The sequence below is a fragment of the Aulostomus chinensis genome, chromosome 1 (assembly GCF_037954235.1).
Source record: "Aulostomus chinensis isolate RoL2024-O1b breed Wild chromosome 1, RoL_Achi_v1.0, whole genome shotgun sequence".
NCBI classification, from domain to species: Eukaryota; Metazoa; Chordata; class Actinopteri; order Syngnathiformes; family Aulostomidae; genus Aulostomus; species Aulostomus chinensis.
In genome coordinates this window covers 34922998-34947099 of record NC_141320.1, presented here as the reverse complement: position 1 = coordinate 34947099, position 24102 = coordinate 34922998, and the positions used below count along the sequence as shown (strand labels likewise).

The window sequence follows — 24102 nt, the reverse complement described above, 5'->3', positions numbered from 1 at the left end:
CTTACTACATGACTGTCAGCATCACTTTGAGTTTATTAGCAACTATCACTACATTACTTTTAGCATCATTTTGAGTTTCTTAGAAATGCTTCCGACATCACTGTCGCAATATTTTGAGGTTCGTAGCAACTCTTACTACATTACTGTCAGCATCACTTTAAGTTCATTAGCAACTATCACTACATTACTTTTAGCATCATTTTGAGGTTAGAAGCAACTCTTACTAAATGACTGTCAGCGTCACTTTGAGGTTATTCGAAACACTTACTACATTACTGTAAGCGTCACTGAGTTGATTAGCAACTATCACTACATTACTGTTAGCATCATTTTGAGTTCATTAGCAATTCTAACTACATCACTGTCGCATCATTTTGAGATCATTAGCAATTCTTCCGACATCACTGTCACATTATTTTGAGGTTCGTTGCAACTCTTGCTACATGACTGTCAGCATCACTTTGAGGTTGTTAAAACACTTACTACATTACTGCAAGCATCACTGAGTTGATTAGCAACTTTCACTACATTACTGTTAGCATCATTTTAAGTTCATTAGCAATTCTTCCGACATCACTGTCGCAATATTTTGAGGTTCGTAGCAACTTTCATTACATTACTGTCGCATTATTTTGAGGTTTGTAGCAACTCTTAGTACATGACTGTCAGCATCACTTTGAGGATATTCGAAACTTTCACTCCATTACTGTTAGCATCATTTTGAGTTCTTTAGCAATTCTGACTAAATCACTGTCGCATCATTTTTAGATCATTTGCAATTCTTCTGACATCACTGTCACATTATTTTGAGGTTCGTAGCAACTCTTACTACATTATTGTTGCATTATTTTAAGGTTCGTAGCAACTCTTACTACATGACTGTTAGCATCACTTTGAGTTTATTAGCAACTATCACGACATTACTGTTAGCATCATTTTGAGTTTATTAGAAATGCTTCCGACATCACTGTCGCAATATTTTGAGTTTCGTAGCAACTCTTACTACATTACTGTCAGCATCACTTTGAGTTCATTAGCAACTATCACTACATTACTTTTAGCATCATTTTGAGGTTAGAAGCAACTCTTACTACATGACTGTCAGCGTCACTTTGAGGTTGTTCGAAACACTTACTACATTACTGAAAGCATCACTGAGTTGATTAGCAACTATCACTACATTACTGTTAGCGTCATTTTGAATTTATTTGCAATTCATAGACATCACTGTAGCATTAAATTGAGGTTAGTAGCAACACTTACTACATTACTGTCAGCATCACTTTGAGGTTGTTTGAAACACTTACTCCATTACTTTAAGCATCACTGAGTTTATTAGCAACTATCACTACATTACTGTTAGCATCATTTTGAGTTCATTAGCAATTCTTCCGACATGACTGTCGAAATATTTTGAGGTTCGTAGCAACTTTTACTACATTACTGTCGCAATCTTTTGAGGTTCGTCGCAACTCTTACTACATGACTGTCAGCATCACTTTGAGGTTATTCGAAAGTTTCACTCCATTACTGTTAGCATCATCTTGAGTTCATTAGCAATTCTTCCGACATCACTGTCGCAATATTTTGAGGTTCGTAGCAACTTTTACTACATTACTGTCGCATTATTTTGAGGTCCGTAGCAACTCTTAGTACATGACTGTCAGCATCACTTTGAGGTTTTTCGAAACGTTCACTCCATTACTGTTAGCATCATTTTGAGTTCATTAGCAATTCTTACTAAATCACTGTCGCATCATTTTGAGATCATTAGCAATTCTTCTGACATCACTGTCACATTATTTTGAGGTTCGTAGCAACTCTTACTACATTATTGTTGCATTATTTTAAGGTTCGTAGTAACTCTTACTACATTACTGTCAGCATCACTTTGAGTTTATTAGCAACTGTCACTATATTACTGTGAGCATCATTTTGAGTTCATGAGCAATTCTCACGACATCACTGTTGCATTGAATTGAGTTCATTAGCAATTCTTCCTAAATGACTGTCAGCATCACTTTGAGGTTGTTCGAAACTCTTACTACATTACTGTAAGCATCACTGAGTTTCTTAGCAACTATCACTACATTACTGTTAGCATCATCTTGAGTTCATTAGCAATTCTTCCGACATCACTGTCGCAATATTTTGAGGTTCATAGCAACTTTTACTACATGACTGTCGCATTATTTTGAGGTTTGTAGCAACTCTTACTACATGACTTTCAGCATCACTTTGAGGTTATTCGAAACGTTCACTCCATTACTGTGAGAATCATTTTGAGTTCATTAGCAATTCTTCTGACATCACTGTCGCATCATTTTGAGATCTTTAGCAATTCTTCTGACATCACTGTCGCATTATTTTGAGGTTCGTAGCAACTCTTACTACATGACTGTCAGCATCACTTTGAGGTTATTCGAAACACTTACTACATTACTGCAAGCATCACTGAGTTGATTAGCAACTATCACTACATTACTGTTAGCATCATTTTCAGTTCATTAGCAATTCTTCCGACATCACTGTCGCAATATTTTGAGGTTCGTAGCAACTTTCATTACATTACTGTCGCATTATTTTGAGGTTTGTAGCAACTCTTAGTACATGACTGTCAGCATATCTTTGAGGTTATTCGAAACGTTCACTCCATTACTGTTAGCATTATTTTGAGTTCATTAGCAATTCTTACTACATCACTGTCGCATCATTTTGAGATCATTAGCAATTCTTCTGACATCACTGTCACATTATTTTGAGGTTCGTAGCAACTCTTACTACATGACTTTCAGCATCACTTTAAGTTCATTAGCAACTATCACTACATTACTTTTAGCATCATTTTGAGGTTAGAAGCAACTCTTACTAAATGACTGTCAGCGTCACTTTGAGGTTATTCGAAACACTTACTACATTACTGTAAGCGTCACTGAGTTGATTAGCAACTATCACTACATTACTTTTAGCATAATTTTGGGTTTATTTGCAACTATCACTACATTACTGTTAGCGTCATTTTGAGTTCATTAGCAATTCATAGACATCACTGTAGCATTAAATTGAGGTTAGTAGCAACTCTTACTACATGACTGTCAGCATCACTTTGAGGTTGTTTGAAACACTTACTCCATTACTTTAAGTATCACTGAGTTTATGAGCAACTATCACTACATTACTGTTAGCATCATTTTAAGTTCATTAGCAATTCTTCCGACATCACTGTCGCAATATTTTGAGGTTCGTAGCAACTTTCATTACATTACTGTCGCATTATTTTGAGGTTTGTAGCAACTCCTAGTACATGACTGTCAGCATCACTTTGAGGATATTCGAAACTTTCACTCCATTACTGTGAGCATCATTTTGAGTTCTTTAGCAATTCTGACTAAATCACTGTCGCATCATTTTTAGATCATTAGCAATTCTTCCGACATCACTGTCGCAATATTTTGAGCTTCGTAGCAACTTTTACTACATTACTGTCGCATTATTTTGAGGTCCGTAGCAACTCTTACTACATTATTGTTGCATTATTTTAAGGTTCGTAGTAACTCTTACTACATTACTGTCAGCATCACTTTAAGTTTATTAGCAACTGTCACTATATTACTGTGAGCATCATTTTGAGTTCATGAGCAATTCTCACGACATCACTGTTGCATTGAATTGAGTTCATTTGCAATTCTTCCTAAATGACTGTCAGCATCACTTTGAGGTTGTTCGAAACTCTTACTACATTACTGTAAGCATCACTGAGTTGATGAGCAACTATCACTACATTACTGTTAGCATCATCTTGAGTTCATTAGCAATTCTTCCGACATCACTGTCGCAATATTTTGAGGTTCGTAGCAACACTTACTACATGACTGTCAGCATCACTTTGAGGTTATTCGAAAGTTTCACTCCATTACTGTTAGCATAATCTTGAGTTCATTAGCAATTCTTCCGACATCACTGTCGCAATATTTTGAGGTTCATAGCAACTTTTACTACATCACTGTCGCATCATTTTGAGATCATTAGCAATTCTTCTGGCATCACTGTCGCATTATTTTGAGGTTCGTCGCAACTCTTACTACATGACTGTCAGCATCACTTTGAGGTTATTCGAAACACTTACTACATTACTGCAAGCATCACTGAGTTGATTAGCAACTATCACTACATTACTGTTAGCATCATTTTAAGTTCATTAGCAATTCTTCCGACATCACTGTCGCAATATTTTGAGGTTCGTAGCAACTTTTATTACATTACTCTCGCATTATTTTGAGGTTTTTAGCAACTCTTAGTACATGACTGTCAGCATCACTTTGAGGTTATTCGAAACTTTCACTCCATTACTGTGAGCATCATTTTGACTTCATTAGCAATTCTTCTGACATCACTGTCGCATCATTTTGAGATCTTTAGCAATTCTTCTGACATCACTGTCGCAGTATTTTGAGGTTCGTAGCAACTCTTACGACATGACTGTCAGCATCACTTTGAGGTTATTCGAAACGTTCACTCCATTACTGTTAGCATCATTTTGATTTCGTTCGCAATTCTTACTAAATCACTGTCGCATCATTTTGAGATCATTAGCAATTCTTACTACATCACTGTCGCATCATTTTGAGATCATTCGCAATTCTTCTGACATCACTGTCACATTATTTTGAGGTTCGTAGCAACTCTTACGACATTATTGTTGCATTATTTTAAGGTTCGTAGTAACTCTTACTACATTACTGTCAGCATCACTTTGAGTTTATTAGCAACTGTCACTACATTACTGTGAGCATCATTTTGAGTTCATGAGCAATTCTCACGACATCACTGTTGCATTGAATTGAGTTCATTAGCAATTCTTCCTAAATGACTGTCAGCATCACTTTGAGGTTGTTCGAAACTCTTACTTCATTACTGTAAGCATCACTGAGTTTCTTAGCAACTATCACTACATTACTGTTAGCATCATTTTGAGTTCATTAGCAATTCTTCCGACATCACTGTCGCAATATTTTGAGGTTCGTAGCAACTCTTACTACATGACTGTCAGCATCACTTTGAGGTTGTTCGAAACACTTACAACATTACTGTAAGCATCACTGAGTTGATTAGCAACTATCACTACATTACTGTTAGCATCATTTTAAGTTCAATAGCAATTCTTCCGACATCACTGTTGCAATATTTTTAGGTTCGTAGCAACTCTTACTACATTATTGTTGCATTATTTTAAGGTTCGTAGCAACTCTTACTACATTACTGTCAGCATCACTTTGAGTTTATTAGCAACTATCACTACATTACTGTTAGCATCATTTTGAGTTGTTGAGCAATTCTCACATCACTGTAGCATTAAATTGAGTTCATTAGCAACTCTTCCTAAATGACCTTCAGCATCACTTTGAGGTTGTTCGAAACTCTTTCTACATTACTTGAAGCATCACTGAGTTTCTTAGCAGCTATCACTACATTACTGTTAACATCATCTTGAGTTCATTAGCAATACTTCCGACATCACTGTCGCAATATTTTGAGGTTCGTAGCAACGTTTACTACATTACTGTCGCATTATTTCGAGGTTCTTAGCAACTCTTAGTACATGACTGTCACCATCACTTTGAGGTTATTCGAAACGTTCACTCCATTACTTTTAGCATCATTTTGAGTTCATTAGCAATTCTTACAAAATCACTGTCGCATCATTTTGAGATCATGAGCAATTCTTCCTTAATGACCTTCAGCATCACTTTGAGGTTGTTCGAAACACTTACTACATTACTATAAGCATCACTGACTTGATTAGAAACTATCACTCCATTACGTTTAGCATCATTTTGAGTTCATTAGCAATTCTTACTACATCACTGTCGCATCATTTTGAGATCATTAGCAATTCTTCCGACATCACTGTCGCAATATTTTGAGGTTCGTAGCAACTCTTACTACATGACTGTCAGCATCACTTTGAGGTTATTTGAAACCTTCACTCCATTACTGTTAGCATCATTTTGAGATCATTAGCAATTCTTCTAACATCACTGTCGCATCATTTTGAGATCTTTAGCAATTCTTCTGACATCACTGTCGCATTATTTTGAGGTTCGTAGCAACTCTTACTACATGACTGTCAGCATCACTTTGAGGTTGTTCGAAACACTTACTACATTACTATAAGCATCACTGACTTGATTAGCAACTATCACTCCATTACTGTTAGCATCATTTTGAGTTCATTAGCAATTCTTACTACATCACTGTCACATCATTTTGAGATCATTAGCAATTCTTCCGACATCACTGTCGCAATATTTTGAGGTTCGTAGCAACTCTTACTACATGACTGTCAGCATCACTTTGAGGTTATTTGAAACATTCACTCCATTACTGTTAGCATCATTTTGAGATCATTAGCAATTCTTCTGACATCACTGTCGCAATATTTTGAGGTTCGTAGCAACTCTTACTACATGACTGTCAGCATCACTTTGAGGTTGTTCGAAACACTTACTACATTACTATAAGCATCACTGACTTGATTAGCAACTTTCACTACATTACTATTAGCATCATTTTGAGTTCATTACCAATTCTTCCTACAACACTGTTGCATCATTTTGAGTTCATTAGCAATTCTTCCGACATCACTGTCGCAATATTTTGAGGTTCGTAGCAACTCTTACTACATTATTGTTGCATTATTTTAAGGTTCGTAGTAACTCTTACTACATTACTGTCAGCATCACTTTGAGTTTTTTAGCAACTATCACTACATAACTGTTAGCATCATATCACTACATAACTGTTAGCATCATTTTGAGTTGTTGAGCAATTCTCACGACATCACTGTAGCATTAAATTGAGTTCATTAGCAACTCTTACTAAATGACTGTCAGCATCACTTTGAGGTTGTTCGAAACTCTTACTACATTACTGAAAGCATCACTGAGTTTCTTAGCAACTATCACTACATTACTGTTAGCATCATTTTGAGTTCATTAGCAATTCTTCCGACATCACTGTCGCAATATTTTGAGGTTCGTAGCAACTTTTACTACATTACTGTTGCATTTTTTTGAGGTTCGTAGCAACTCTTTGTACATGACTGTCAGCATCACTTTGAGGTTATTCGAAACGTTCACTCCATTACTGTTAGCATCATTTTGAGATCATTACCAATTCTTCTGACATCACATTTGCATCATTTTGAGATCTTTATCAATTTTTCCGACATCACTGTCGCATTATTTTGAGGTTCGTAGCAACTCTTACTACATGACTGCTTGCATCACTTTGAGGTTGTTCGAAACACTTACTACATTACTGTAAGCATCACTGACTTGATTAGCAACTATCACTACATTACTGTTAGCATCATTTTAAGTTCATTAGCAACTATCACTACATTACTGTCACATTATTTTGAGGTTCGTAGCAACTCTTAGTACATGACTGTCAGCATCACTTTGAGGTTATTCGAAACACTTACTACATTACTGTAAGCATCACTGAGTTGATTAGCAACTATCACGAAATTACTGTTAGCATCATTTTGAGTTCATTAGCAATTCTTCCGACATCACTGTCGCAATATTTTAAGGTTCGTAGCAACTTTGACTACATTACTGTCGCATTATTTTGAGGTTTTTTAGCAACACTTACTACATGACTGTCAGCATCACTTTGAGGTTATTCGAAAGTTTCACTCCATTACTGTTAGCATCATCTTGAGTTCATTAGCAATTCTTATGACATCACTGTAGCATCATTTTGAGATCATTAGCAATTCTTCCGACATTACTTTCGCATTATTTTGCGTTCATTCGCAATTCCGACGACATCACTGTAGCATTATTTTGAGGTTAGTAGCAACTCTTACAACACGAATGTCAGCATCACTTTGAGGTTGTTCGAAACTCTTACTACATTACTGTAAGCCTCACTGAGTTTATTAGCAACTATCACTACATTACTTTTAGCATCATTTTGTGTTCATTCGTAATTCTTACGACATCACTCTCACATCATTTTGAGATCATTAGCAATTCTTCCGACATCACTGTCACATTATTTTGTGGTTCGTAGCAACTCTTACTACACGACTGTCAGCATCACTTTGAGTTTATTAGCAACTATCACTACATTACTGTTAGCATAATTTTGAGTTCATTAGCAATTCTTATGACATCACTGTCGCATCATTTTGAGATCATTAGCAATTTTTACAACATCATTGTAGCATTATTTTGAGGTTATTAGCAACTCTTCCTCCATTACTGTTAGCATCATTTTGAGTTCATTAGCAATTCTTCCGACATCACTGTAGCATTATTTTGAGGTTCCTTTGTTTGTAACCAATCTGCTGACCAGCGAGACGCCACCACGCACGGCTGTCAGCTCTGTAAAGGAGGGAGAGGAAGTGGAAAGGACGGAGAAGGGTCGGACCAGGTCTACTTCTAGGTGACCACTCACTATCGTCTGCCACACTGCCCCTCATGGTGGGGAGTGTAGCGCTATCCTGCCACAGTACATTTGTTTAATTCTTTTGCTCTTTCACTTTAATTAAAATGGACTTGACTTGAGAATGTTTTGTTTCAAAATATAGAAGAATTCCCAGATTTATAGGTAGCATGAGTATGAAGTCGCACTTGCACCCGGTGGGAAAATGTCCTCTGCATTTGACTCTAACTATGTAGGAGCAGTGGTAGCAGGGTCAGCCTGGGGGCTTGGTCAAGATCAATGACAGGAGTAGCAGACAGGTAATATCCATAGCATGCATGTTGTTTTAGAGGAGTAAGGGTACACTGTTGGTCTCTCACCTGATGCGCTGTCATCAGCACAAATGATCTGTTCCTAAACATCAAAATCTACCATCCCTCCTGATTGTTTTTTACAACTGGAGTATTGGTTGACACTTTAGAAAGCCTTCATTCAGAGCTGTGAAGAACCTTGAACCTGATATCCCAGACATCAAAGTGGGCCACTAACTGGCCAGATGAAGCTATGCTAGGCTGCTGTATCCTGAAGAGCTAAAGTAGCAGCTTCTGAGAGGGATGCTAACCTGGATGTGTTCATCTCCTACTTTAATATCAGCCCCCAACTTGGAGCTCTGACAGCCTCCAGCTTGTTGTTCCTGTTTCTGCTTCAGTCAACAGGGAACTCCAACCTGCAGCAGAATCTTCAACAACAATGGAATAGAAAAGAGAGGAAGAAAAACTAGAATAAACTTACAAAGCTGAGAAATGTTCATGAAGAAGAAAGGCACACGTTATGATTGAGGCCAGAAACTAAAACTCCACACCAAATGTACTTTGACTTGTAGGGTAATGAACTTGAATGTGTTGAAACAGCAGATCAGTGAATCCACTACCACACAACAAGATGATGACCCTCTACCACAAGATGGCGTCACAGATCCTGACGCTCTGAGCAGGAAACACCAAGCAAAACATTACAACAAAGCTCCTGTTGTTCCCTCCAGGAAAAACTGTGGCTCTGATGAGAAGAAGGATCCCAGCGTCCTCTGAGGATCCATGGCCGCACCATTGGGTAGAAGGACGATGGGGTCGGCACCAGGAGGAACCCTGGTGTCTCCGATGCAGGGAAGATGGAGCAGTGAAGAGGCCACATTGTGGCGTCCTAAAGAGGACATTTGGTGGAGCCTGAGACAGCAAACATCACGCCCCCTTCATCAGAAGAACCACAGCACCAGAAGAAAGAATCCTGGCAGTGACGACAGGGAGGATCAGGGTGACCTCCTCACCTCCACCTTTGAACCTTCAAATGAACTTTAAAAAGCTTCAGAGTGGAGAAGGATTTTAAAACATTTTATTGTTTTTTTCCTTTCATTCTCATTTGTGCGATTGTCTGATTTATTAGAAATAAACACTGTCTGCTGGGTTTACATTGACTGTGATTCTCTTTTTGCATGCAAGTTGAAAGTTATGCCAATAAAAACACAAGTATTTGAAGACCAAAGGAAGGACCCCCAAAGTCAGGACCCTGAGATCAAAGTGAGCGCTCTGATCTCAGAGGTCTGGGATATTTCTCATCCCATGGCCCTTCAAATAAGAGCCCTGTGTCTCTGTCTCAAAGTTTTCAACCGTATTTGTTTGTTAAATTAAAACCAGACGACCACTGTGGTCCTTTTTACACGGTAAGTAAAGCACAGATGCCCTGGTGGACCTGTTGGCACCCTGGACTTTGAATCCAGTGACCTGAGTCCAAGTCTCCGTTCCAGCAGGTTTCCTGCAGCCTTCAGCAGAGCTGCCATGTTTCTCTGTAGAGAACTAAGTGATGCTCTCAGCAGGTTGAGGGCACCACCAACAAGTGAGGGATGAACCTCTGACTTCCTTCTTGTCAAACAGGAAACTCCTAATACCTCATTTGAGTAAAGTACCTCATATTCCTGACATCCAAGTAGTAGTGAAGTGGAGGAAGAAGGGAGGAGATCTCCAACAGGATCCTTCTTTCCTCTGTCCTCCTTGATCTCATGGATCACCACAGTCAAGGGGAGACCCAAGCTCCCGGATGGATCTGGCACTCAGGAACTGCTGAGTTTTCCAGTGGACTTTGTTCCATCCATGGTTCAGGAACAGGACTCCTCCTGGTTAACCTGGTATCTTTCCACCCAACTGTGGGTTCTTGGAGAATTTTTCATGTCATGTCAAGAAATCAGGCTGGTGGGTTTTTCAATGAGAGAAATTCTGGTAACTTAATTAAGTGGCATGTTTGTTGAAGCAGTAATTAACTGATAAATTAAGGAAGGCCTGGCCAGTCTTTGCTCCCAGGTCATACGATGGAGTTAGAAAGTCCTGAATAAATCTGGAGTTCCATGATTTCCTTGTGGTTCTTGATCCTTTTGCCAATGTAGTCTGGAACAAGAGCAAGATGAACCTCCAAATAGCAACAGGTTGATTGCAGGTGATGTCAAGTGGTATTTTGAGGAACCACCTCCTTGTGTTTGGTTCCATGATGGAAGGGTGAGAACTCTGGATCCAGTGATCCCAGTTCAAGTCTTGGTGGGACCTTCCTGTCTGGAAGGTGTCCCATGTAACAAACTGATCAAGAGATGCAATGTGGTTCTAATGTTCTGGTTCATTTCTTCCTGCCATGTGTGTTTAATGTTAACAATAAATGTAACAACTCAGGAGCCAGTAGCTCCTGTGGAAAAAATTCTACTTTGTCAGTGAATTAATTCAGTCTGCAACTGTCAGTGTCTGTCAGGATGGCCGAGCGGTCTAAGGCGCTGCGTTCAGGTCACAGTCGCTCCTGGAGGCGTGGGTTCAAATCCCACTTCTGACAAAGGACATTTTCTCCACATTCCTATGCATCCACAATGGTACATTCCAAACCCAGTTGAAGCTGCTCTCCACTGATGGGAGTGAGTGGTTGAACTGGCAGCAGAGGAGGCAAAGGAGCTTCCCTGTGACGGTCCAACATCGTCTGGTTTCCTCCAACATGGAGCAGCCACCAAACTCTAACTTCAATGTTGGATCAAAGTCTGCTGAAGAAATGTGTTTTCTTTCAATTCACATTTTGTCCATTAACTTCATAATCAGAGTCACCATCTCATCACATGACTAAAGTCTGGGTTCTGTATTGGTGGTAAAATATCCTTCCATGCCCCTCACTAGTTTGCACACAGAAAAGCATATTTTACTGGTTTCAGACCTCTTAGCTTGTTCTCTCTCTTAAACCAGCTGTGGCAGCTTTCATTGTGTGATTGATTTTAAAATATAAACATGGAACAGAACCATTGGAATCAGATGTCAGGACATTTGAAGGAATGTCAATCTCCTGTTGAAATGTTGCAGTGTGCAGCTGAGGCTCTCTGGCAGTGGCACCAGGAGCCCCAATGGCAGAACCTGGACCCTCCTGGAGGAGAACCACAGGTGAGGGCCTTCTTGGCTCCAGATTGATGGAAATCAAGTGTCTGAGGCTGTTAGCAGCCATGAAGTTGATCTGGTTGGCACTGGTATTTGTTCTTGCTGCAGCTCAGGAGTGATTCAGGAGAAGAGTTTCAGAACAGCCCAGGTTGGGGACTGGAATTCTAAAATTTCCCCTGGAACCAAACAACCTTGGAGGGTAAAACCTCCAGTCATAGCCACTCAGATGCAGCAGCAGAAGAAGCTGTCATCCACCCTGACAGTCAGAGCATCAAGTCAAGAAAACATCACCATCTTGTAGTTCCAAACCTCCACCTGTCAGATTCAGCTACTTCTTATTGTGGGACTTTAAACTTGAACACAATGGAATTTGGACAAGGAGTTTTCCTTCCAGTCCAAACATCATCGTCCAGCCTCCAACCAGAGGTCCATCAGTTATCATGGAGCCACAGGTGGAGTCTGGATTCTTTTCTATAATGTGATGGCAATGACAGTCCTGCCAAGTGACATCACTGACATGACTGGATGACTTCAGTCATGTGACTGGATGACTTCAGTCATGTGACTGGATGGCAGTGCAGATTCCAATGTAGAGGTTGGGGAAATAGTCTCTGAGAATCCAACTTGAAGCCACGCCCTCCTTGTTCTTCAAAAACCCAAACAGCGACCATCAGTCTCCCTCCAATCCTGTACTTGGTTCAATGTTGCTGTTCCATTTTGCAGCATTCATCCCCTCATTCTGGAGGCTTTAACATGAAAATGAAAATGCTGACAGACACAAATGCAAATCAGGGTATTTGACCAGAGGTGACATATCTTTTAATGCCTTTCTTGTTATATTTGATATATATGTTCTGTATGGTTATATTTGTTATGGTTGTTATGGAGTTGATGGTTATTATCTCTGTTTCTTGTGTCTTTGTCTTTGTCGTCCTCCCCTTCGTCCGTCCTGGATTTTTGACCTTGGTTTCAGGAAGCGTGTGACCTCAAGTCCTTTTTCTGTGTTGCTGAACGTAGAGCCTTGCTTCATTGTGCTCGCTAAAGTGTGATCCTCCCTGCTAATTCCTTATTTCCTTGACTAATTACCCACCAAAAATTAATACCTAACTGCTTTATTTGGCTGAAGTTTAAAAGACCATCATTCTGGTAGCAACAGTCTTTCTGCCTTGTAAACACGCTAAGCTAACGATGGCTTCTCCCTCTTGTCCTCCTCTCTCCTGCTCAGAGTGCCACATGTTTTCTTCCTCCTCTGCCTCCTTTAGTGATACTGATAAGTGTGTTAAATGTAGTTTTTTGTTGTGTTGGAGGTGAGGCTTAGCGAGGTTGAATTGGACCTGCAGCAGCTCTGCACCAAAAGCTGCGAGAGCTAGCCAGCCCTCACTAGCTGGTGTAGACCAACTTAGCTTAGCTCCTAGCTTAGGCCTAACTAGCGCTTCCCCAGCAGCTCCCAAGCATCTGGGAGAGTGCCAAGAAAAGTTGGGCCTAAGCTAGGATGTGCTTGCTCATGAAGAATTGTTGAGTGTAAATTCATTTAAGGAGTGTTGAACTGGACCTGTTCTACTTGTAAAGTGTAACTTTTGTTATTTGGTGCTTTACAGGGTTATGACTTGACTTCATTGCAGCTTTGACCTGAGCAGGTGTTCATCCTCATCTCAGTAACAGGGGACACTTTATCACACCAGTGGACAAACATCAGCATTCATCACCCAGCAGCTCCTCTGATCAACAGAACAAGTTAAAGTATTCTGGAGAATGAGGGCATGGATCCCTCTACCTCTCACATGCTAAGCTAGCACTCTACCATTTGAGCTAATTCCTCTGTTAAGGAGCGCAGCAGATGATGGAGGTTGACCTTTAGGCTGCTGAGAATTCAACAACTGAAACATTTTAGGAATTCCCTCATCTTGTTGGAAATAATTTGATAGAAGAAAACCTTGAAACATGATGTTGTTATTATTTATGTCTTTAATGCACCCAAACCTTTATTTTTCTGGGGTTTTGAGAGGTTCTGGGTCATGAATCAAAATTTAAAATGGACAAAAATGTCCTGCAGGGTCACTGGGGCCGCACGTTTCATGTTCTCAACAGATTAGAACTGTAGAGTGTGTGTGGTGTGTTTGTCAGGAGCTGTCAAGACCAAAGTTGTTGACACACAAAAGAAAGAAACATGTCAAAGTTTGTTCATTCTTGTGAGTTCAACTGAAAATTAGTTGCAGAGTGACGACAAAAATGGAGAAATCCTCACTATCCTATCCTCTTCACTACTCCATCAAAACCACTGACACACACACACACACACAAATAGTTTGTGTTTGTGAGAAGATAAAAAACCTACTATGCTTCAATAAATATAAATTGTTGAATATCAATCCTCTACTCATGTGTGGGAGTGTAGTTGTTGTGGCCGAGTGGTGAAGGCGATGGACTAGAAATCCATTGGGGTCTCCCTGCTCAGGTTCCAGTCCTGCCAACAACGTTAAACTGCTGTTCCAGAGGAGACAACACCTGCTCCTACTGTAGGTCCATGTGTCAAAGGTTTTCTTTCAAGGGCTGCAGCAGCTGATGATGAGGGAGAGAGAGAGGATTGGTCGCATGTTGTCTTGTCTCCACCATTCTGGTGTTGACCAGATACTCCAGTGGTGGTGAAGCTGATGGGAAGGTTCCATGTTCTACCAGTCTCATCTAGAACTGAGGTGGAGCTTAGGGTTAAGTAGGAATTGGTTTGGTTTAGTCCCTGGGAATGTCAGTTGGTGTGTGTGTGTGTGTGTGTGTGTGTGTGTGTGTGTGTGTGTGTTACATGCATTTCTTGTCTTATCTGTTTTTCTATTGGAGACCATTTCTCTATAGAACGTGATCAGGACTCCTCATCCTCACAGGGACCAAAGACAAAGTAATTTGTCTTTTAGAGTTTAGGTCTGAGTAGAGTTTAGGTTCAGATTAGGGATTAGACATCCTTTGGTGAGGATTAGGATTAAGGTGAAACTGTACATGAAATGGAAATTAATGTCCGAACTAGGATAGCTGTGCAAACCTGTGTGTGTGCGTGTGTGTGTGTGTGTGTGCGTGTGTGTGTGTGTGTGTGTGTGTGAGTCTGTGTGTGTGTGTGTGTGTGTGTGTGTGTGTGTGTGTGTGTACATGCAGACTTTCCCTTGTGACAGCTGATTTGGTTTGGAATCCATCTTAGTCAGGAAATTTGGAGAAAATTCTATCATTTAATTGCAATTATTTTGATTTACAACACTGCAAAAATAAGTAAAATCATCTCCCCTCCAAAAACCCTCCTCTTCAACTTTGTACTCAAGTTGTCTCCTCATCAGGCACCACAGGATCCAGCAGGTTCAGTTAAAACGGTCATTAGAGATTGAAAAAATGTCCATCAAACACAAAATAAGGCTTCAAATAGGTTTACAATTTTATTTGATGTTGACACATTTTGTCCATTTGACATCAGGACTGCTCCCAGATCAGCTCCATGACCTCATCCCTGCACCAGATCAGCTCCATGACCTCATCCCTGCACCAGAGTACCGCCCAAGTTCATCAAGGACAGCAAACATGAGCAGATCTAGATTCACCTCCATCTTTAGAGGCTGTTGAATTTCCTCCTGAGGACCGTCAGGCTGTTTCCTTACTTTGCTGTGACCCAACAGCAGACAGCAACAAGGACTGCTGCAGTGCACTTGGTAAAATCACCATCTGGAGTCTGGACCAAGATGCTGATGTGATCCTTTGATGAGTTTAGAATCAGTCAGAGATCAAAGACTGAAGCAGGAGATCAATGTACAGAATTCAGAGATCAAAGACTGAAGCAGGAGATCAATGTACAGAATTCAGAGATCAAAGACTGAAGCAGGAGATCAATGCACAGAATTCAGAGATCAAAGACTGAAGCAGGAGATCAATGCACAGAATTCAGAGATCAAAGACTGAAGCAGGAGATCAATGCACAGAATTCAGAGATCAAAGACTCCTGGAGCTTTGCCTTCTCTTGTCTTTGGGCCTGGATGTTCCTGAATGTTTTACTCCACCAGTAACTTGTTCATCCTCCTTTTTCTGCCTCGTGTCTCTGAATCAGCTCATCGTTTGTTGTGTCCACGTCTCCGTGTCACCACCTCAAGTCAGTTATCAACCTGTGGGAACAATAAATGCTGCCTACTTCAGAACTTTGCAGCTCAGTTGAATGTGTGGCTCCTACATTTTCTACTTGCACTCCAAAAAATTAATTCCCAAAAGGAACATTATTATTATCATGTTTTATGTAACATGAATGACACATCAATATCCAAATATATACATGACATCAATTATCTCTTGATAGGGATAAACATCAATAACAAGTGAGAGAAGTCATGTGGTTCTCCGACCTCTCTAAGCTGCATAGCAGTGCTGGAGGAATGCTGACATCATCATTCTGGTTCCTTGCTGGATGGAGGCCTAAACTCTGCAGTGAAACCTACTGCCTTGAACTCCCTCTTCATTCTGGCTCAGGCTTTTCCTGCCAACAAGGCAGCGTCAACAGAAGCAGTCAGCTGATGTCCACAGCTCAACATGAAAAGGACACTTTTCTTTGAAGACAAAACTTTCAAGGAGTTTTTGCTGCCAATACAGGACAACACCCACTCACAAACCAGTGTTGGGCAAGTTACTGAACAGCTGTAATGTGTTATTTATTACTTGTTACTGTCATTTTAAAATAATTGGTTACATTAGGATTGTGTCTGCCAGGGCCATCTTTCTGTGTGGAGTCTCCATGTTCTCCCCATGCCTGCGTGGGTTCTCTCTGGTACTCCAGCTTCCTCCCACCGTCCAAAGACATGCAATTTGGGGACGAGGCTGATTGGACACTCTAAATTGACCGTAGGTGTGAATGGTTGTTCGTCTCTGTATATTGGCCCTGCGATGGACTTGCGACCTGTCCAGGGTGTACCCCACCTCTCTCCCGTAGACGCTGGGATAGGCTCCACCCCCCCTGCGACCCTTACCAGTAAGGAATAAGCGGAAGACGACGATGGATGGATGGATAATGAACTTGAATGTGTTGAAACAGCAGATCAATGAATCCACTACCACACAATAAGATGATGACCCCCTACCACAAGATGGCGTCACAGATCCTGACGCTCTGAGCAGGAAACACCGAGCAAAACATTACAACAAAGCTCCTGTTGTTCCCTCCAGGAAAAACTGTGGCTCTGATGAGAAGAAGGATCCCAGCGTCTTCTGAGGATCCATGGCCGCACCATTGGGTAGAAGGACGATGGGGTCGGCACCAGGAGGAACCCTGGTGTCTCCGATGCAGGGAAGATGGAGCAGTGAAGAGGTCACATTGTGGCGTCCTAAAGAGGACATTTGGTGGAGCCTGAGACGGCAAACATCACGCCCCCTTCATCAGAAGAACCACAGCACCAGAAGAAAGAATCCTGGCAGTGACGACAGGGAGGATCAGGGTGACCTCCTCACCACCACCTTTGAACCTTCAAATGAACTTTAAAAAGCTTTAGAGTGGAGAAGGTTTTTAAAACATTTTATTGTTTTTTCCTTTCATTCTCATTTGTGCGATTGTCTGATTCATTAGAAATAAACACTGTCTGCTGGGTTAAAATTGACTGTGATTCTCTTTTTGCATGCAAGTTGAAAGTTCTGCCAATAAAAACCACAAGTATTTGAAGACCAAAGGAAGGACCCCCAAAGTCAGGACCCTGAGATCAAAGTGAGCGCTCTGATCTCAGAGGTCTGGGATATTTCCCATCCCATGGTCCTTCAAATAAGAGCTCTGTGTCACTGTCTCAAAGTTTTCAACCGTATTTGTTTGTGAAAATTAAAACCAGATGACCACTGTAGTCCCTCCTACATGATTAGTGCCATATTTCGTCTCAATCACATCTTCTTTGGACAGGTTCCATGGTGTAACGGTTAGCACTCTGGACTTTGAATCCAGCAATCCGAGTTCAAATCTCGGTGGAGCCTCCAGCACGTCTCTGACAGGCTTTGAAAGTGGAGTTGTGTTTGTCCGTGGCCAACTCCTGCTCCTTGGCTGCGGTGGACGGGAGGAGGCTCAGGTCCTAACAATGCTGCCTCCAGCTTTAATTAAGACCTCAGTTTTGTCCTGGTTGAGCTGGAGAAAGTTCTCTGTCACCATGACAGGTAAATGGACATCAACTGGTCCTGAGTCATCAGGAGACACGGCGATGTGAAAAGAAAAGAATCGCTGCTAGCTTGACAAATAACTGCACAAACCAGGTTCAAGCTGGACTTTGGACCCTGGTATCTGCAACGACTCCATCAACTCCTAATCTAGCAGCTCTGCTGGGTCCAACTATTTTACAGAACATTTGACAGACCTGTGGAGCAGTGAGGACACACATGAGTTGATCACATGATCCACTGAAGCACCATTTTACCTGCCACTGAGGTCACCAGCATGAACTGGAGTTGGGAATCTTGAATTGAACCTGGGATCACAGCGACACCTACTGCTGCAAAATGGAACAGCAACATTGAACCCAGTACAAGATTGGAGGGAGACTGATGGTCGCTGTTTGGGTTTTTGAAAAACAAGGGGGGCGTTGGTTCAAGCTGGATTCTCAGAGACTATTTCCCCAACCTCTACATTGGAATCTACACTGTCATCCAGTCATGTGACTGAAGTCATCCAGTCACGTGACTGAAGTCATCCAGTCATGACTGAAGTCATCCAGTCATGACTGAAGTCATCCAGTCATGTGACTGAAGTCATCAATTCATGTCAGTGATGTCACTCTGCAGGACTGTCATTGCCGTCTCATTCTAGAAAAGAACCCAGACTCCACCTGTGGCTCCATGATAACTGATGGACCTCTGGTTGGAGGCTGGACGATGATGTTTGGACTGGAAGGAAAACTCCTTGTCCAAATTCCATTGTGTTCAAATTTAAAGTCCCACAATCAGAAGTAGCTGAATCTGACAGGTGGAGGTTTGGAACTACAAGATGGTGATGTTTCCTTGACTTGATGCTCTGACTGTCAGGGTGGATGACAGCTTCTTCTGCTGCTGCATCTGAGTGGCTATGATTGGAGCTTTTACCCTCCAAGGTTGTTTGGTTCCAGGTGAAACTTGTGAAACACACACAGTGACCCCGCATGTCGTTTTTGTCCAACTTAAATTTTCATTCATTACCCAGAACCTCTCAAAAGCCCTGAAGAAAAATTGAATATTTGGTGTTTGAAAGCCATAAATCACATCCATATCATCTCGTCCATCTCAGTCTGACCTCATCTTTGTTTGTTGTTTTTAAAGAGGGACAAATTGGTACTTGGTTAAAAAAGCACTCTGGGAAAATGATCCTGCTTTCAGGGAGGTCTTTGGTGAGTTTGCTAACAATGCAGAGAACCATGACGGAACCAAGCACAAGGCTGCTGCCCTCCGCATCACAGCTACACTTTGGAGTCTGTTTGAACTGAATGTGAAGGGTCTGACATCATCACACCAGTACGACAACAAGTGACCGTGAACCAAAGAAAACCTTCACTGATGAGTCCATGGATCTAATTGATCTGTGCCATTTCCTGATCTTCAGGTTCGTTCTTTGATTTCTTTCTTTGATCTCTAAATTCTGTGCTTTGGTTTCCTTGGTCAGTCCTTGAATTCTGGTTCGTAATAAAAAAGAACTCCCAGCATATTTCTGCAGACCATAGATAGGGATTTTACCAACTGCACCATAGCAACCCTCTTGCTGTCTGCTGCTGTGCCATTGAAAAGTAAGACAGCCTGGCAGTCAACAAACTGGGCTCAACAGAAAAATGTCAACTAAAGATGGATTAAAGACCAGGAGGAAATGTAACCAACCTACAAAGATGGAGGAGAATTGAGACCCACATGTTTGCCATCCTTGATGAACTGTCCACTGGTGCAGGGGATGAGGTCATGGCGATGATCTGGGAGCCAGTCCTGGATGTTAAATGCCCTGATGATGGACAGTGCAGTGGCAAAATGTCCGGTCCACTGACTGAACTCTGCCACAAATGAGGAACAACAGTCAGCAAGGAGTAGAAACGAAGAGGAGAAATGGAGAGAACAGAAAGAATGAGAGATCATGGAGGAAAGAGGCTGATATTTGCAAGTGTTCTGACTACAACACAGCAATCTAGAGAAACCATGACCTGGATTACTGAGGACCTCCACTGGCAGTTCATTTCTGTTGATCATAGGGCCATGCTGGGTGAAGCAGGACTGAATCCTGGGACTGAGGTTGTGGAGCAATGGTCACCTTTCCTGCTGAAACTGTCAATTCTTCTGCTTGGTTCTCTCCACAAAACCAGTCCCTTAACGGAGCTCAAACCCCAGTTACAGCTGTGAGAGCCCAGAATCGGACACACTGGACCATCAGGAACAGCTTTGTGCTTTCAAACAACAGAGACGACACTCAAGGACTCAGGGAACGCAGGAATCTCTGGCCTCAGCTGACATGTTGAATTTCAGCAACACTTCATGATGCTGAGTTTAGCAAACCAATGAGAAGATGAAGGAGGCCGTCAACTCCTTCAAGCTCAACATCTCCACTGCTTTACCTCAGGAGGTCAGAGGTCAAAGCAGAACCTGCACCCCCCACCTCTGATGTTTACTCCACACAGAGATGAGGGGTCGGTTCAGAAGAGTGAGCTGGAGTCTGGGCAAGTCTTTTCATTCAGTCCCTGGTTTAAACAATTGTCTCCACCAACTTCAGTATGGGTCTGGACCTGCACAGGTTCCAATTCCTGTCTTGGTCCCAAGGGTTTGTTGAACCAGAGAAGCTCCAACTGGTGACGCTCATCCAACCCTGCATGAAGGTCAACCTGCATTATCTGCTGTGCTCATTAGCAGGGACTTAGCTCCAATGGTAGAGTGCTAGCTTAGCATGTGAGAGGGAGAGGGATCCATACCCTCGTTCTCCAGAATACTTTAACTTGTTCTGTTTATCAGAGGAGCTGCTGGGTGATGAATGCTGATGTTTGTCCACTGCTGTGATAAAGTGTCCCCTGTTACTGAGATGAGGATGAACACCTGCTCAGGTCAAAGCTGCAATCAAACCAGGGACTTTGAACCACACAGGTAGTGAAGGAGTTTGTCACCAGGCTTTAAACTTCCCACCATCTCCTGAATGTGGAGCAACTTGTCCTGCCAAAACTGTCCCCTCTTCCATCCTTAATAACACCTGTCCTGACAGCCGCTCAGGCTGCAGCAGTGAAAGCGCTGAATGCAGCCAGGATACACAATGACTCAACACAGGAATCTGTTGACTCAGCTGGAGAAGCAGAGGGTCCACCAAGACCAGCAGACACCTTCATTCTTGATTCTTGATTCAAGGGCAGCCCCTTGAGATGCACCATCTCATTTTGGAGGGGGTCCTGACAAATAATGACCAACAATACAACAATAATAAAAGTAGATTCTATTTTCAACACAAGGACACACACATCATACACCCAGGTACAGGCCAACAATGTTCCCCAAAGCCCCCCCCCCCCCCCCCATCCAGTATTATACAAAGTATGATCAGAGATCCCACTACAGAATAAGAGTGGGCCTGTGTTCACATACTCATACATTTAAACACCCATCTAAATAAATACTGCTTCCATGCACCATTAAAGTACACAATGCATATTCATACACAAATATCCACATATTTACAGTACAGAGAACAAACAAGAACAAGTAGAGAGTGAATCCTGGAGAGAAAAGGGGAGGTGCATCAGAAACAAGAGCAGATGTTTGAAAATGCTTGATGATTTGAAGATGAGAAAGGAAGAGAGAGACCCAAGTGAGGAGGAAAGGTTGTTCCAATCTGATGGAGCTTTAAATACAACCGGTCAAAGCAGGAGGCCGTCCCCACTGATCCTGGATCTGCTCGACCTTCCTGCCTGTTAAAAGGAAGGTTTTCATCACCACTGTTGCAGGATGTGCTGCTGGTGGAGAATTGTTGGGTGTAGATTCATTGAAGCAGTTTGGTGCTGGACCTGCTCTACTAGTAAAGAGTCATGAGAGAACTTTGTTGTGATTTGGTTCTAACAAATAAAAATGACTTGACTTGATTTGGTGCCTCATGAGGAGAAAATTTGGGCACAAAAGTTGGACAAGAGTGTTTGTGGAGGTTGTGGATCAAAGTTCTATTGATATACAACACATAAAATCAAACAATGTGAAGCAGGCTAATGAACAATAAATCAAATATAAAAATGCTTTATTTGAAGATCTAGAATATCTTGTGAATATCTGGAGCTTCATTCCAGCAGCAGACCTCCTCAGGTGATGACTTCATATTTGACATGTTTACCATTCAATGAGACTCATTGTCAGTCCATTGAAATCTACTGGTGTTCCTGGTGAGTTGATTTAACAACATGAGCTGACAGAATCTACGTTCAGGTAGGAACCACCACATCCAGGGGTCTGGACCTTTGAGCAGGCAGAGCCATCAAAGTAGCAGACTAAGCTAGCAGACATGAGCATTGAGAAGAAACTGATACCTGAGTCTACTTTTGGGTCTGGACCTTTGAGCAGGCAGAGCCATCAAATAGCAGACTAAGTTTATGTAAATTAGAGGCACACACACATGTTAATGGTGAGGTTTATTGAATCAGCAAACAAGTGAAACATTTTCTATGCCATGTGTTCTGGGGAGGGACCTGGGAAGCACAGGGGGGCCGGCCATCCTGCCTGTGGAAAATGAAGACCCCAGTGTCAGTCAGTGGTAATCAGTGTGCAAGGCCTGGTATTTAGTGTTGATCTAGTTTGTCTCATGTAAATGTGGCAGTTTCAGTCGTCACGTCAGTCCTCACCTCTTCCTGGTGGTTTCCTTAAAGGGGGTGGAGCCAAAAGGGGAGAGTGGCCCAAGGAAGCTCCTTAAGAGCTGTAGGTGCAAACCTTTGCTCCCAGATGGGGGAGGGGGTACAATCACAGGCGAGGTTCATTGAATGATTATGCATGTGGATGTATTATTGAGTTGGTGTAGTAGTCTGGAATCATGTATATATTTAGTCAGATTCAGTTGTTGAGATGGTGCTGGTTTGATGTAAATATTGATTGTAGAGCATGGTTGTGGTCTCACCTCCACTCTGTGGGCCATCCATCATCATCTTCTGCTTATTCCTTACTAGTAAGGGTCGCGGGGGGGCTGGAGCCTATCCCAGCATCTACGGGCGAGAGGCGGGGTTCACCCTGGACAGGTCGCCAGTCCATCGCAGGGCCAACACATAGAGACGAACAAACATTCACACTCACAGTCACACCTACAGTCAATTTAGAGTATCAATCAGCCTAGTCCCCTAATGTCCATGTCTTTGGACAGTGGGAGGAAGCCGGAGTACCTGGAGAGAACCCACGCAGGCCCGGGGAGAACATGGAGACTCCACACAGAAAGATCCCACGCCCGAGCCGGGACTCGAACCCGGGACCTTCTTGCTATGAGGACACAGTGCTGACCACTGCACCACCGTGCAGCCCCGCTATGGGCTGGTCTGTCTAATTTCCTGCAGCCAGGAGGGAATTAAAGGCAGTCAGGGGTTTTTAATTTAAGTTGATGGTGTCTCATGCAATCTCTTTCAATACTCCAGTGGTGGTTTAAGTGAAGAAAAACATGGGTTAGTCAGTAGGACTCTGTGTGTTTGTGTGTGTGAGAAGTGGACTGTTGTTAACTCTCACAATGGTTGGTGATTGTGGAGGAAGAAAAAATCCTTATGAACCTCTTTTTAACAGACACACATTTCTAAAGACACTGGTTCATTTTATTTTTCTTCTTCTAGCAGAGGATGGTTTCGATCCATCGACCTCTGGGTTCTGGGCCCAGCACGCTTCCTCTGCGCCACTCTGCTCTACCATTGACTGAACAGTCCTTGTTTTAGGACAGCATTCTCTGTGTTTGTCTCTGCCCTGCTCTCCTGCTCTCTTTCCCCTCATTTAGTCCTTGACATGATACATGCTCTACAGCTCTGCGGGTGGAATGAAGACCTGCGTCTGCTCTGCTCGTGCCGTCCTTCGTCTCAACCTAAATTGTTTGACCCACCTTTATAATGATCGGACTCGCTCCCGCTGAGCGCGCCAGGCGCTGCAGACAACACAACCAAACTGGCCCCGATCAGGATTTGACAGGCCGAACTCGCGCCGAAATCTTTACAAAAAATCCATTTTTGTCACCCACGTGAAGATGGGTGGGAACATGCCCTAAAAACACCAAGAATAATATCCACCACCTTCTGAACGG

General features: G+C 42.1%; 1 non-coding gene across 1 annotated transcript; it reads left to right on the top strand.

Annotated features, from left to right (window-relative positions):
* Window positions 1–17780: 17780 nt before the first annotated feature.
* On the top strand, window positions 17781–17852 carry trnaq-uug (transfer RNA glutamine (anticodon UUG)). Its single transcript has one exon. It is a non-coding gene; the product is annotated as a tRNA-Gln (tRNA).
* Window positions 17853–24102: the final 6250 nt, after the last annotated feature.